At 39.9% G+C, this 15347-nt stretch overlaps 1 protein-coding gene across 3 annotated transcripts in view; it reads right to left on the reverse strand.

The window, feature by feature from the left end:
- LYPD6 (LY6/PLAUR domain containing 6) overlaps positions 1-15347 on the reverse strand; it is a 126007-nt gene that overhangs the window by 56626 nt on the left and 54034 nt on the right. The gene's annotated exons all lie outside the window — the stretch shown is intronic.

Here is a 15347-nt window from a genome sequence, read left to right on the forward strand (position 1 = left end):
AAAGGTAGGAATATGATATACTGGTTTGTATCAGAACCTGAGAAAAAGACATGTTTCATTGACTTCTATGTGCTTCATCTAGAAAGCTGAAATCTACATTGCTTAGCTTCAGAAATGGAAGATATTATATATTTCAATGAATTCTATGTACTTATCTCAACTTAGCAACACTTTTAAAGCCCCCATTTTCATCTAGAAAGATATGAATCTGATATGCTGCTTAGTTTTAGAAACTGAGAAAAATGCATGTTTCATTAAATTCTATGCTTTTACATTGTCTTAGTAAAATGTAAAACAATTTTCAAAGAAATGTTTACATCTGTTACCATGCTGAGTGAAGCCAAGTAAATATATCTCTTATTGCCTTTAAAAAAAAAAAATACCAGGACATGAAACGTGTTTACTGCAAGATATGTTTAATTCCATACTAGTTCATCCTACAATCACTATCTAGTACATTTCTTGGTCAAATATTTCTATTGCCAATCTCTTTGTGCAGCAATGTATTCAAATTATAACCTATACCACACTCATTTACTGGCAAAATGGACTTGAGAAGGCCTATAATAAAAGGCTCATAGTAAGACTGTTAAATGAAACAAGCAAATAAAAATGGAAACGAAGGTAAAACTGAAAATGTCCCAACAAATGAAGAGACAATGAGCAGTTAACTCCAGGTTTCCTGTTAGAAAAGGCAGAAGTGGGAAAATGACAAGTTTCTGGTTATTGTTGTCAGGCCAATTTATCAAAGGAAACATTTTACCTGCATTTTACCCTGCATTCTTACAGACATGAAGAAGGAGACTTTGAAAATATCTTGAATTTATGGCCTTAGGCCAGTGGTTCTGAAACTTGAACCTGAATCAGAATCCCACCGTGGGCTTTTAAAACATAGATTGCTAGCTAGACACCACTCTTAAGAGTTTCCTTCTTTCTTTTTTTTCATTTTTCATTTTTAAAAAAGTTTAGGTGTGGGGCGGAGCCCGAGACTGCATTTCTAACAGGTTCCTAGGTAATGTCGATACTGCTGCCTCGGCACACACTTCAGGATACGGGGGCCATTCAACCACCTAATCCTTCCTGACTTGAACAGTAGTTCTGCGGAAGGCCTGGAAATAGTCTTCACAGTAGCATATCAGAAAATGTAACCCAGGGAAAGCATTTCTAATGCTAATGAGGCCCAAAGATATAGCTTTCATATGATCTAACCAGAAAACAGAGTTGGAACTTGAGAAAAGCCACAGTTACGAACGTACTACATATGCCTTGGCCTTTCTTAGTGCAAATGTATTACATGTCCCCTGCTCCTGATAGGGTTTAGATAGGAGCTGATAATCCAGGTTAATGAAATACTGACTCACATTAACAATAGACTCATCCTATCCACATGGAAGGCTGGTCTCCTGCCAACATCCCAAATACATTATAATTCGATTCCAAAATCAAGAATCAATGACCTTTCCACAATCTGTACTCTAATTTTTTTCCTGAAGACATGGGGAAGAAAGAATTAACTATACCAGGAATTAACATAGGACTTTCTCTAGGAGAGACAAGAGTTCAAAGTTCAAAGTACTTTTCAGATAAACAACCTTATTTGTCTTCTAACATCACTGTGGAGTTAGCTGGTCACCTTAGTAATCAGAATCCAATGTCCAAAACCAATGTCTCTAACCCATACTTGGTTCAAGTGACAAAACACATACCACACATAATAATACAAATAATAACTAGTGCATTTAACAATCTGCACCCAAACACAAATCATACACACACACAAACACTGACATACATGAGCACCAAACTAAATTGCATGTTTTATAATATTAAACACATCTAAAAATTGATACAATGGATGCACTTATAAATGTATAAATTACACCCCAAAAAAAGGGAAAAATAAAGTTTTTCAGAAATGTAAAAAGTTGCTCTGAGGTCCCTGAATTTTCAGTAAGTTAAAATTGTTTTTAACAATTCAGTTCAAGAAACTTTTAACTTAGCATCTCCTCTGTGCCAAGTACTGTTTTAAGAACTGGGAATAAAAGCTGGACACAAACCTTACTTGGTGACACAAGTGAGCTAGCACTTAAATAAAGCATGTCCAGATGAGAGGGATTCTCTGTTAGATGGATGCCATCAATATTTGATGGATGTGCACTTAACTGATCCAGGGGCCTCACAGAGGGCTTCCTGGGGGAGATGGCATGGATCGACATTTGACAGATGAGCAGGAATCAGCAGAATGAAGACAGAGGGGCCTGGGGTCGAATCCTGGGCCAGGCACTGCTGGTTCATTTCCCAAATCCAGTCACCCTTTTCATCATTAGTAGAACCTTAATTTTGGTCAGGGCAGTGATCTGCCCAATGCAAAACACACTTTCCCAAAATTCCCTTCAGCAGGAATGATCACGTGACACATTCCTGGCCAGTGAGATCTAAGTGGAAGTCACCACTGGGGCTTCTAGGAAAGCTTTAAAAGCTTCAAGGGGCAGACTCGGCTTACATTGGCTTTGGCTTTTCCTCTTTGCCTTTCACCTTTCTTGTTGCCTGAAACACAGATATAAAGCCCAGAGGTGAGGCAGTCATTTGGGGATGCATGAGGATGGACAGATGGAAGACTAGCCTCTTGGAGCTGCCATACCTGTCCTGGACTTCTAGTTATAGAGGAAAACAAATTCCTGTTTTGTTTAGCCCCTGTGGCAAGGATGCATCCAGATGTGTGCAAATAGGAACCTATCTCATACATACAGGGGGCGCTATTTCATCAACAGTACGTACTTACTTTAGAGCAAATGTTAATATCCAAAAGCAAACTCCCAGCATCAACACTCTGATCAAAACATGAAATTAAAGATGTCCTCACACCAATACAAAAACAAACATAGAAGCCTATTAAAATTAATTAGCAATTACTATTAATAACACTTATTAGAAAGTTTAGGCAGCACACTTGGCCCAGTGGTTAAGGCATTTGTCTACCACATGGGAGGTCCGTGGCTCAAACCCTGGGGCCTCCTTGACCCGTGTGGAGATGGCCCATGTGCAGTGCTGATGTGTGCAAGGAGTGCCCTGCCACGCAGGGGTGTCCCTGCGTAGGGGAGCCCCAAGCGCAAAGAGTGCGTCCCGTAAGGAGAGCCGCCCAGCACGAAAGAAAGTGCAGCCTGCCCAGGAATGGCGCTGCACACACGGAGAGCTGACACAACAAGATGACGCAGCAAAAAGAAACACAGATTCCCGTGCTGCTGACAGCAACAGAAGGGGACAAAGAAGACACAGCAAATAGACACAGAGAACAGACAACCGGGGTGGGGGGTGCAGGGGGAGGGGAGAGAAATAAATAAATCTTTTTTTTAAAAAAGTTTAAATATGATATTTAATCAAGAGCTAAGAAAATAACAAGGGTTAAAATGGCAAGCAACATTTATAGTTTCCTCCAAAAAAATTTAGCTGAATACATAACCCAGGGCTTAAACAAGATTTGTTTCTCTCTCATCCTCCCAAAAACGAACTATGAAGTGTAACACCTCACTGGTGTACATAAGCACACACACACACTTACTGTCCCTTCCTTTTGTTTCCTTACAAACAATCAGTAGTCTGGAGCACAGATGTTGCTCTCTTGGTTTACTACATAAACAGCAATGCCAAGAGTTTTAAAATCCATCCCTTTCTTATCTCCAAAAAGAATGTTAAGAGCCTGGCAACCCAAAGGGGGTGGGGTAAGCAGCAAAAAGGGCTCAGGCAGAGGACCTGCTTGGGGGACCGACTGCTAAATGCTCTTAGTTATAAAGGCCACAGGCTGCTGTCCTGAGACTTCCTCCCCCCACTCCAGGGGCACTCTTCAGTGGATGCCAGGTGGCCGAGTCCTGGAGACCTGGCTCCTGCCCCAACTAGCTGCATCCCCTCAGACAATCACAGTGGCTTCTCCAACAGTATGAGGTGGCTGACCTGGGTCAGTGGTCCTCAGACTGGGGTGTTTTGTGGACGAGTAAAATCCAACTTGAAAACAAAAACCCAACAGTGGTCCAACAAAGCTTTGCCAATGTTGTACTTTTCCTCAAAAAAGCCTATACAGAGAAAGCAACAATAAAAGCCAAAATGTAGACTCATATCTCCAAGCACCCTTTATTGGGAAGATTTATCCTTTTATTATGAAGGACTCTATTTCCTAACACTGGCAGCGTTAGATTGTCTTCCAAGTCTCTTAACAGCCGTCTAATGATCATCAACTTTTTAAAACTTATTTTTCTTTGCTCTGAAGTTTATAATATTTTTCCACTTGGTCTTCCAGATCAGTAATTCACTCCAACAAGTCCTTATATTTCATAGTTTCTTGACCCTTTTGATACACAGACCCTACTGGCAATCTTAGTGAAACCTATGGACTATTTTCCCAAATAATATTTGTAAATGCCAAAGTGAAATATATAGGATTACAAGGGAAACTAAATATATTGAAGTACCTATATCAAAATACTAAAGAAAACTCATGATACAGTAATATTGTGCTTCTTTATACCACATTAAATATCAAGCCCTAGTGGTGATTCTAATAAATTACTTCAAAGTAGTGATGAACATAAATGATATTTCAAGATGTCTACAACAATTTAACTTCATAGAGATATCTTTGATTTCTATTGAAGACAAAGTCAGACACTGCTAATATTATTGTGGTTTGTGACCTACATTCATAATTGATGGAAATACTAAATTGCATTTAGAAGATAATGAAAATAAAGTTGCATTTTTTCCATCCAAATTAAGGTCCTCCTGGAGTTCAGAAACAGAAAATGCCCACCCTATCCCAACACTTCTTGAAAATTTGTATGGCCCATTCCATTCCTCATTCAATTGCATACTTATCTGACAGGTTATTTTGACATAGGATAAACTGTCAAAGAAATCAAAGTTATCTTCTCACCCTGGTACCCAAGCCATCTCACTGCTCCTTCTCTGGAAGGGATCAGAGTAAGAAATTTCTTGGGTATACCTCCCAACTAATAAACATTTCATTTAAAACATACTTTGCTTAAATGCCATAAGAATTTTTTTGCAATGGAATTACTTTTTATCTTTTTTTAAAATAGAGTTTATCCTCTTTTATTTCCAGCAGTTCTATTTTACTATAGCTGCCTAACTTAATAAGAAAAAGAATATTATTATCTGGTGGCTGGATCCCCTTACATTAGTTCCCATGGCTTACTCCTTGCTCTTTTCACCCTGAGAGTTCAGGTCAAACTGTTGGGGTACTTAGAGCAGCAGCAACCCCATAAGAGTGGGTCAGGGCTGTGGCAGGTCCAGCTGGCCAGCTGTCTATCTCCAGGAGAGAGGCTCTCTGAACACAGGCACCTCAGTAGCAACATGGTGTTCTTAAACTTAAATCTATTTCTATGGGTGTAAACCTATTGTAAGTAGGACCTTTTGATGAGGTCACTTCAGTTAAGGTGCACCCACCCACATCAATCAGGATGAGTCTGTTTTTCTCAAAGAAAAAAAAAAGATAAATTGATCATCTCGTAGTGTGTTGGACAGAAGTCTGAGATAAGGCATCAGAATGCTCCATCTATAGTTTATAGGGAAGAATCTAGTTTAATCTCTCTCCTGGTTTCTGGCGGTGGCTTGCCAGCAATCCACAGCGTTCTCTATTTCAGTCGTCACATGGCATTTTCCCCTCTGTCTGTCTGTTTCAGTTCTCTCTAATAAGGACACCAGTAATATTGGATTAGGGCCCCCTAAATCCAGTTTGACCTCATCTTAATAATAACATCTTAAAAGACTTTATTACCAAATAATGTCACATTCATAGAACCTGGGGTAAAGGTTAGAACATATCTTTTTTAGAGGAGACAATTAAACCCATAAGAAAAGTAAACAATTCAGTGGCACTTAGTATTGTTTGCATTGCTGTAAAATCACCACCTCTGTGTGGTTTCAAAATACTCTCATCACTCCAAAACCCTGTACCATTAGGCAGTTGCCCCCCAAGTCTTCCCTCCTCCTGGGCCATTCACCTGCCAATCTGCATTCTGCCTCTATGGATTTACCCATTATGGAATATTGATCATATATAGCATTATACAATATGTAACCATTCTTGGACACAGCAAATGTTTTTGAGTTTCATCCACATTGTAGCATTAATCCATACTTCATTCCTTTTTATGACTAAGTAATATTCTATCGTATGTATATAAGGCTGAGTCTTAATACTTTTACTGGAATCTTGTATAAATTTTAAAGTTCAGACACAGAGAGCGAAAGCCACAGAGGGAGCAGCCAGAAGCCAGACATCAAAAGAACCTGGAAAAGAGGGAGACACAGCCATGTGCCTTGCATGTGACAAGCTAAGGACAAAGGATTGCCAGCAGCCAGCCCCAGAATACCGGTCCTTGGGAAGAGAGCATCACCTTGATGACACCTTGATTTGGACTTTCTTTTAGTTTCAAAACCATGAGCCAATAAATTCCCATTGTTTAACCCAACCCATTTCATGGTATTTGCTTGAGCAGCCAAAGGAAACTAAAACAAGAATTATCAGCAAAAAAGACCAACTGTATCTTTTCTTTTCTAGTATTTATTCTTTTCTTGTCTTATGTTTCCTAGAACCTCCAAAAATCTCTTATTTCCTACTTTATTGAAAGATCTTGAGTTAGACTGACATCAGACTCTGTCTGCACACTACTGAGAGAAAGACCTGCACTTCCAGGATTCATACAAGAGAATGTTCAACTACAAAAGTGAAAGAAAATACTGCAGGTTATTTCATAACAAAAATAATATCATTGCATTAATATTTCTGTAGCACTTATTCAGTACCAGCTACTCTTCTAAGTACTTCACTTACGGCAGCCGTTTGAATACAAAGACAGCTGCCATTCATTCCTTCCCTCCCTTTCCATCCATGCCACTCCTCCATCTCAAAATGAAGTCTATTCTCCCACCCCACTGAGCCTGCTGGAAGGGTACTGTGCCCCTTCTAGACCAAGCCTTGATGGGCCTGGCAGTTCCCATTTCCTGACTCTTGGAGCCCTGAGTTGCCATGTAGGAATCCAGGCTACGGTGATGGGGAGAGAGGCACGTGGAGGAGCACTGAACCTGGGAATGAAGAAGCCATCCTGGACACCCAGCCCAGCTGAGCCTTCAGTGGACTGATTCTAGCCCTTGCTTCTATCTGGCTGTAAGGAACCAAAAGAGAGGCCAAAGAATTGCCCAGTTCAGGCTGGCCACTCCATATAACCATGAGAGACAATAAATTCTTTTTAAATTGTTGTTTTGGGGTGCTTCATTAGACAGCAATAAACAACTTATATTAACTCATTCCCTTGTCACAAAACTTCCTTCGTCACTGATAGCTATGAATAGTACCATCATTTTACAGATACGAAAAAATTGAATAACATCCCCAAGATAAATAGTAGAAAGAAAATCCTTGAAGAAATGCAAAGATTCACAAATAAATCAACCCCCTGCCTCACATGAGAAAAATACCTAGACTCTAATGCAACAAAAATGCATCAGAATAGAGACACTTAGGGAAGAGAGAGCAGAGGAGAGGAGAGGAAACAGTGAAGAGAAGCACGTCTTGTGACTACACTGTGAAATCCAAATGCATGATACCATGACTGAGAAATGTAATTTAAGTGTTAAAGATTTCTTAAATAAAATACAAACCGCAAGGGTATAGGAATAGTTTAGAAAGAAACAAAACATGGATGTTCAGAAGGAGCACGGCTGGAGACGGGAGAGACAGAAATAGGGAAATGCATTCTAAAGTTCTTGGAATGAGCTTCAAGACATAAATGAAGAAACCTGACTCAAGATGATGGCAACTGAATAGAGCAATTACCATAGGAAAGTGGCTAAATATCTACCATTAAAAACAGGGAGCAGAAATAGATGATTTCACAGTGAGGTCCATATAATTTATAAAGATTAGAAATGCTATTTAAAGTATTCAAAACTATAGAAAAATATGGAAAGCCCCTAAATCCATTTTATGAAACTGGCTTGGCCTTAAAGCCAAAACTGAAAAAAGAGAGCACAATAACAGAAAAACTGCAGAGCAATCTCATTTGTAAATATTTGCAAACTTCTAAATAAAATACTATTAGTAAATAGAATCCAAAAGTAGACCAAATGAGATCTACTTTGGTAATCAAATTACCAATGATCAGGTGAGATTTACTCCAGAAGCTCAGGTTTCACATCAGCAAAGCTATTAACATTATTCATGATACCAACAAATTCATGGAGTAAAAGTGGTTGGTTTCATCAATAGGTTCTTTTATTTTTTAAAGAAATGTACTTTATTTTTTTCTTCCCCTCCCCCTCTCACCCTGCTATTTTTGCTGTCTGTGTCCATTTGCTGTGTGATCTTCTGTATCTATTTCTCTTTTTGTCTTTTCTCCTCTTCTTTCTCCTCTAGGATTCACCGGGATTTGATCCTGGGGACCTCTGATGTGGAGAGAGGTTCCCTGTCAATTGCACAACCTCAGTTCCTTGGTCTCTGCTGCGCTTCACCTTGACTCTCCCCCTCATCTCTCTTTTGTTGTGTCATCATCTTGCTGTGTGACTCATTTGCACAGGCACAGGTTCACTGGGCAGGTACTTGGCTTGCTGCACGAGCACCTGGCTCGCAACGTGGGCACTGGCTTGCCGCACAGGCACTGGCTCACCACACAGGCACTCATGCGGGCACTCAGCTGGACACACGGGCACTCAGCTCACCACACAGGCACTTACGCAGGCCCTCGGCTCGCCATACAGGCACTCATGCAGGCACTTGGCTAACTGTGCGGGTACTCACGCAGGCACTTGGCTCACCATGTGGGCACTCAGCTCACCATGCGGGCACTGGCTCGCCACGCAGGCACACTTTCTCTTTTCATTTTCACCAGGAGGTCCCAGGGATCAAACCTGGTCCCCTACCTATGGAAGGGAGAGGCCCTATCACTTGAACCACATCTGTTTCCCCCATAGGTCTTAAAAATTATTTGATAAGATTCAACAGCCATTCCTAATAAAACTCCAAGTAAAGTATGTACAGAAAGAAACTTCTTGAAAAGAAAAGTACTTAATTCACCAATATTCAATTGCAAACATTAGTCTAAGCAATTAACTGGCCCAAACAAGATGGGATACCTGTTATTGTAATTACAATTCAACAGTTAATAGAGGGAAAAAAAGGAAATTGTTAATATAAATATAATAAAAGATAAACTTTTCCCTTTTTGCTAGTCATATGTTTGTGTATCTAGAAATACTGACTCTGGTTGTTTAAAAAATTACTATAATCAATGAAGGAATTTGATCAAGGGGCTAGACAAGATCAAAGCTTTATTCTAGCTCTACAATGGGAATTGATTAAATGCCCAAAATTAGGCAAGAAAACTTCAAAAAAAGAATAATGACGGGAAGGCAATACCATATTCAAAGTCTTTGGAATCAAAATATGGCAGTGAGAATAGATAACAGAACAGACTGGAGACCAAAACTAAATCCTGTTATCAATAGAAGCTTTTATATGACAAAAGAGAGTGTTGTGATCCATTGTGGGGAGAACAGCTTATTAATAAATAACACAGGCAGAAGTGACTATGCATATGAAAAAAAAATAGAAAAGGTTCCTTCATCACATCCTATTATGATGCCATTAAAGAGAAGGCGTTAGTTCTACGTCATCTCGACAGGAAGTCCATGAGTGCTGTTAAGCAAAAAAAGTAAGATGCAGAGAACGTATATGTGACAATAATGACAATAACCCTCCTATTTTTTGAATGCCTTGTCCATCATTTAGAATTGTGGATAATGGACCCTGAACACATGAATAATATTACTTAGAGGGTGCCTTTTGTGAAAAACAAAACAGAAAGTAGAAATATGCATTTGTAGATGTTCTATAAACATGAAGAGTTGTGTAGAGGCACATAAATTAGGTTGCTTACCTGAAGTTGTGGATTTGAGGAAGGAAGAGAAAGATCAATCAAACAATGCAGTTTTGAAAAGACATCCATAATAAATACAAAATATATAATATGAATGAATTTAGTAAAAATCACTCATATATACAAAGAGCAAAAGAGCAAAAACTATGAAAGTATGGATACCAAAATATCTTCACAGAGGCATGAAATTTCAGAAGATTTTTATTTTATTTAATCAGGGGGAAATTTTTCCATTGTCCAAAAGTGTCAAGATTATGAAATAAAAGTTCATGAATATAAATTTAGTTTTAAGAGATATTTTAAATGATTGCCAAGAAGCAATCCATTTTGTAAAGTTTAAACAAGGGATGGAGAATGTAAAGCCCATAACACAGTGCCTGACATGTAGGGTAATTAAGAGCTGAAGCAAAAACTTGCACTTCTGACTTTTCAAACAGGTCTTAAGTAGTCTTGTCATCCTGACAGGAACGTGACAGTGTAAGCTGATTATCGCATTTTGTATTTGAGACTGTCAAGCCATCCAATTTGGAAGTGAGCTTTGTATAACATCTCCCTGCTCCCTACCAGGTCTGGGGAAGCCTTTTCAGGCTCATTCGACACCCTGGTACTCAAACCCCACCACACAGGAAAATAAGCGGCCCTCTCGAGCAGTCAGTGCTCCCAAGCCCCGGGAGCTAATAGATGGTAATAGAGTCCAGGGGAATTTAGAAATTCCTCTGGTTGAAATACTTTTTAAAAATGGACCCAGTCTTTCTAGCTGGGGACACTAAACTAATCCCATCTTCTCTCACAGAACAGAACAACCTGGAGCCCTTAATGTCCCTCAGATTTGTACATAAAACCCTCTAATGTTCAAGTAATGCTGTGACCAAAAAGGCGGCTCTTTAATGCATCGCGGTCTGCAGCCTGCCAGCTGCCCATGCAAAGCAAGTAGGAGAGCAGACCACACTGACCTAGCACCTTCCTGGTGATACTGCTGCCCCTCCCTCCATCCTCCAGACCCTCTTACTCTGTGGCCCTTCATTCTTGATAAGGTGGTTATTTAGTACCTTCTAACATTCTGAAAGCGCAACAATGAGGACATTTCTTTTAGAAATTTATGCTTCTGTGGTTGTGAGGAGAAAAGCAGTGTTATCTTCAGACAAGGAAGAGTTTTAAATTAACATGTTCACATTTAATCATTTATGACCAGACTGACTTCACTTGCCTTGCTGTTGAAAATGCTAGAAACATAAGAATGGGTTTTAAATGGAACCTCTTCAAGTTAAATCAACCCTAGAAATACTTCTGATGGTATCTATTTAAGTGTAAAACTAAAAAGCTATAGATGCATAAATGTATTCAGAAGTCTGATTATAATTACCTTGAAAAAGGTCTTTTATAGGTATCACTGAATCATTCTAGCTTCAGAAGTAAGAAAAGACTTACATGAGGCCACACCCGAATCAGGTGGTGTGGGGAAAGAACACAGTATCATATGCTTTTCATGTAACTGAGTCAAGGAGCTAGGACCAGTCTTTCTAGTGGGGTCAAACAGAAAGTAAATCCTTTCAAATGCCGAAAACTTTCCCAAGGTGCCTATTTGGACCTAAAGGATTTCAAAAGAACAGATTCAATCCTTTTGTATAATATATATAAATATCACTTAACACCTCTGAATCACAGCATCCTGCTTATGTAAATGGGACCAACACTCAACTGCTTTGAGATCGCAGCTTCCCTTTTCCTCAGGGGGACTGATAATATCACGTGAAAGGAGTCCAGGGAAAAGCTGTGCCAAGCATTCACAAATTCCACCATCCTCTCACTTTCTGTCCAAACTACCACTAGGAGATTGCCGTCTACAGCCTTTCCGCCCACACTTTCACACCCCACGCTGTGCCCTGACCATCAGACAGTGCAGTCTTCCAAGCAAGTCTAATCTCTCCGCCTCACACCCACCCCTGCATAGGTCCTTACTGCGCATTTCCTTTGCCCCAATCATACAAACCATTTTTCCCGCTGAGGGCACATTTCTTCTTCTCTACTTCCCCACAAATGAATCAGGGTACATATAATCACATTTTCTTCTATTCAGTGTACCTTTTGTCCTTTCAAAAAGCTGCTTGCTACCAGCACCACCTCTTCCTCTCACAGAAAGGGTGGGCTGTCACAGGCAGCAAGAACACAAGGTTGCATCTGTCTCATCACATACTCTTGAATGGCCTCAGAGTCATCACATGTACGTGCTTATGAGGATCAAATCAAATAATGTACATGGAAATAATTTTTAGGTTGTTAGAGGCCATATGAATATAAGATATAATTAGCTCCTTTTGTAGAAGCTGCTCAATGCAAACAGCAAACAGCTGCAGTAACTAAGTTTTTTGTCTTCTTAAATCCCACATGAGCATACAAAGATCCCCAGCAGTCCATACAATCCCCTAAAATGAGACACTTTCGGGCAGGACATTTTCTCCTTAATCAGAAAAAAAAAGACTTTGGAGTAAATGAAAACTCAGAGACAGTTTTAAGAACCATCTATACCAAACACTAATTCCATGTGGACAAGTGGATTTCCCCACTAGACTGTGAAATCCACAAGGGCAAGGGCCAAGTCTTGCTAATCTTTAAAATTCCAGAGCCCATGTCAGTTCCAGGTACATAGCAAGAATAAATGAATTAATCATTCCCTGAAAAAAAAATGTGGTGCCATGCTCAAGTGAAGGCTCCCAAGTGTTTTCTCTTGCTTATGGTGGGTGGCTAATTATCAACTCTGGGATTCTTCTTAGAGAGCACACAGAGCGCTGTATCATGAAAAGAGCTTTGGCATCGAAGTCAGTTATACCTGCTCTCTGATACTGATTCTGTCACTTACTAGTGACCCTGGGCAAGTGTCTCAATTCCTTCATCTGTAAAGTGAGGATACTAATTCTTACCATACAGTCCAGTTGTGAACATTACAGGAAATACACGTAAAGCACTTAAAGCATTATCCAATTTAGCATATGTACTCAATAAATGAATATTATTGAGTATCTCCAAAGAAGAGTTTATGTATGAATCCAATTATACCCACTACATGATGCCACAACCTGTTCTTCATTAATAAACTATCTATAGCAATACTTGCAGTTAACCAACTGTCTACTCTATTCAGTGACTTAATGGATTGTTGTATTTTGTCTGGACATAGTGATTCATGGTACTAAGAGGAAAATAAAATAGGCTATCACAATACTTCAGATTCTGAGATTTAAGACAAGCTAGGAAACATGCCCCGAGGTCCTGGGCTAAGCAGCAGGGATAGGCCTGCATGGCTGAGCAAGTGGGCACTGCTGCAACAATTCCAAGTAGCACTGTCCCAAAGAATTTTCTGGAAAGCCAAAAAGTAAGTTGTCTCTAATTTAGCCAGAAGGCCACAAAGCAAGGTGAAAATGTGCCAAAATGCAAATCTATAATTAAAGAGTGAGGGGAAGATCAGAAGGTGGTCTGTGGCAGACTGGTTATGCGCCCCAGGAAAAACATGTTCTTAATCTTAATCCATTCCTTTGAGTGTGAAACCATTGTAAATAGGACCTTTAAAAGATGTTATTTTTAGTTGAGAGGTGGCCCAACTGAATGAGGTTGGGCCTTAGTCCTATTACTAAAGGCTTTATGAAGACAAAATCATGGGGAGGAGTGAAAAACTGGAAGTCATGTGATGGGAAAGCCAAGGGACCCAAAGAACACACTGACCCTGGGAGGAAGCAAGTCATCTAGCCTCTGAAACCATGAGCCAATAAATTCCTATTTTAAGCCAACCCATTGTGTGTAGTATTTGTCATAGTAGCCTGGCAACTAAGACAAAGGCTCTCTTCACAGCTACTTCCATGTGTGTATGCCCACATTAGTGAAAAGGTCACCACCCTTCCCAGGAATGGACAAGCGATTATTCAAAGCAGGTATGATGGAACAAGGTACTAACATTGAGAGGCCAGAATCCAAGCCAAACAAGCAAAGCAAAAGGTTTTTCAGAATTGGTCAAAGCTTTCTTCAGATCTTTGATATCAGGCATTTTGAAAACTACTCAGTCAAAAATGTGAATGAAATACCTGGATAGAATATCTACCTACAAGTAGGTGAATTATGAAGTAATTATAATCAATTGCATCTGATGAGTAAGCAGCATATAATGCTTTTAATACACACATATTATTCTATTTGGATAAATGCCAGAAAGTCAACTACTACAGGGTTAAGACCCCCTGATAGGGGGCACGAGCCACCACGTTAGCCACACAAATACATCCAGCAGGTCAATACTGGTGTGGATCCCCAGAACTGCAACCTCAGAGAGAGAGGTCTTGGGCCTCCGAACAGGACAGAGCCTGTCAGGATCTAGGGGAGCTGACAAATTGGACACACGAAGACATTCCGCCTCCACTCAAGGCCTGGCTCAGGGAGAGATCACCTTTGCATTGAACAAAAGACTTTACCGACCAAAAATAAAGATATCAAGTCAAAGCCCAATTGCAGTGACAAGTCAATACCCTTAATTCCGGTGACCTTTGTGGCTATTCAGGCTCAGCCATTGTGATAAAAATATCCTGGATTCCTTTGTAAGTCAAGAAGCTAACAAGGACAACTGCACAGATGTTCCCCCAGGCCATGAGTGAACTAACACACACGGTCATTTAGGTCATATTTCTTTAATTTGGTTCTCATCCTGTCGATGCCTAAATCAGCATTCTTCCTAAAGCCAGTTTCAAGCCTAGATGTGACTATAACATTCTAATGTCTTAACTTTATCAAATCAACCTGAAGAGACAGGGGTGCCATACCCCTCCCCCTCTCCCCTCACCTCTGCCCATCCCAAATATATAACTGGCCCCCATCTAGCTAATCATGTCTCTTGTGAAAGGGCTTCCTAGGAAAAGGTTAGGGAGATTGTTTTCAGAATGGAAATGTCACAAAGGGACAAAATTCAAAAGTCTTTAAAAGCCAAGGCTTGGGGTATTTTTTATCCTTCAAGCCACTCTTCCTCCCCCTAAAATCATGGCATAATTGACCTTTAAATCCTATACTGGAACCTGATCTGACAATGTCCACTGCAAAGTTTGACAAAGTATGCAGTGCAGATCTAACTTATTCTCTTGGGCAAGGGAACTTCCTAATCCTTCCAGCAAAGATGAGGGATAATGGAAGGTTAACTTTACCAGCCTATTGAGAATTTATAGACTTCTTTTTCATGTAAGCTGTAGTACCATTAACTTGAATGTTGCTAGAAACAGGTTTAGTTGACCAGCTCAATTAAATACCAACAGAGATGGGGAAAAGGTTTTCTGACTTCACTGAAGCTAAAAAATAGATGAAAAACAGGTTTCAGGTTTTTCAATCTAGCTAATTATCTTGTAAAATGAAGCCAAGCATTGAGGCAAG

This window comes from Dasypus novemcinctus, chromosome 7, assembly GCF_030445035.2.
Source record: "Dasypus novemcinctus isolate mDasNov1 chromosome 7, mDasNov1.1.hap2, whole genome shotgun sequence".
Lineage (NCBI taxonomy): Eukaryota > Metazoa > Chordata > Mammalia > Cingulata > Dasypodidae > Dasypus > Dasypus novemcinctus.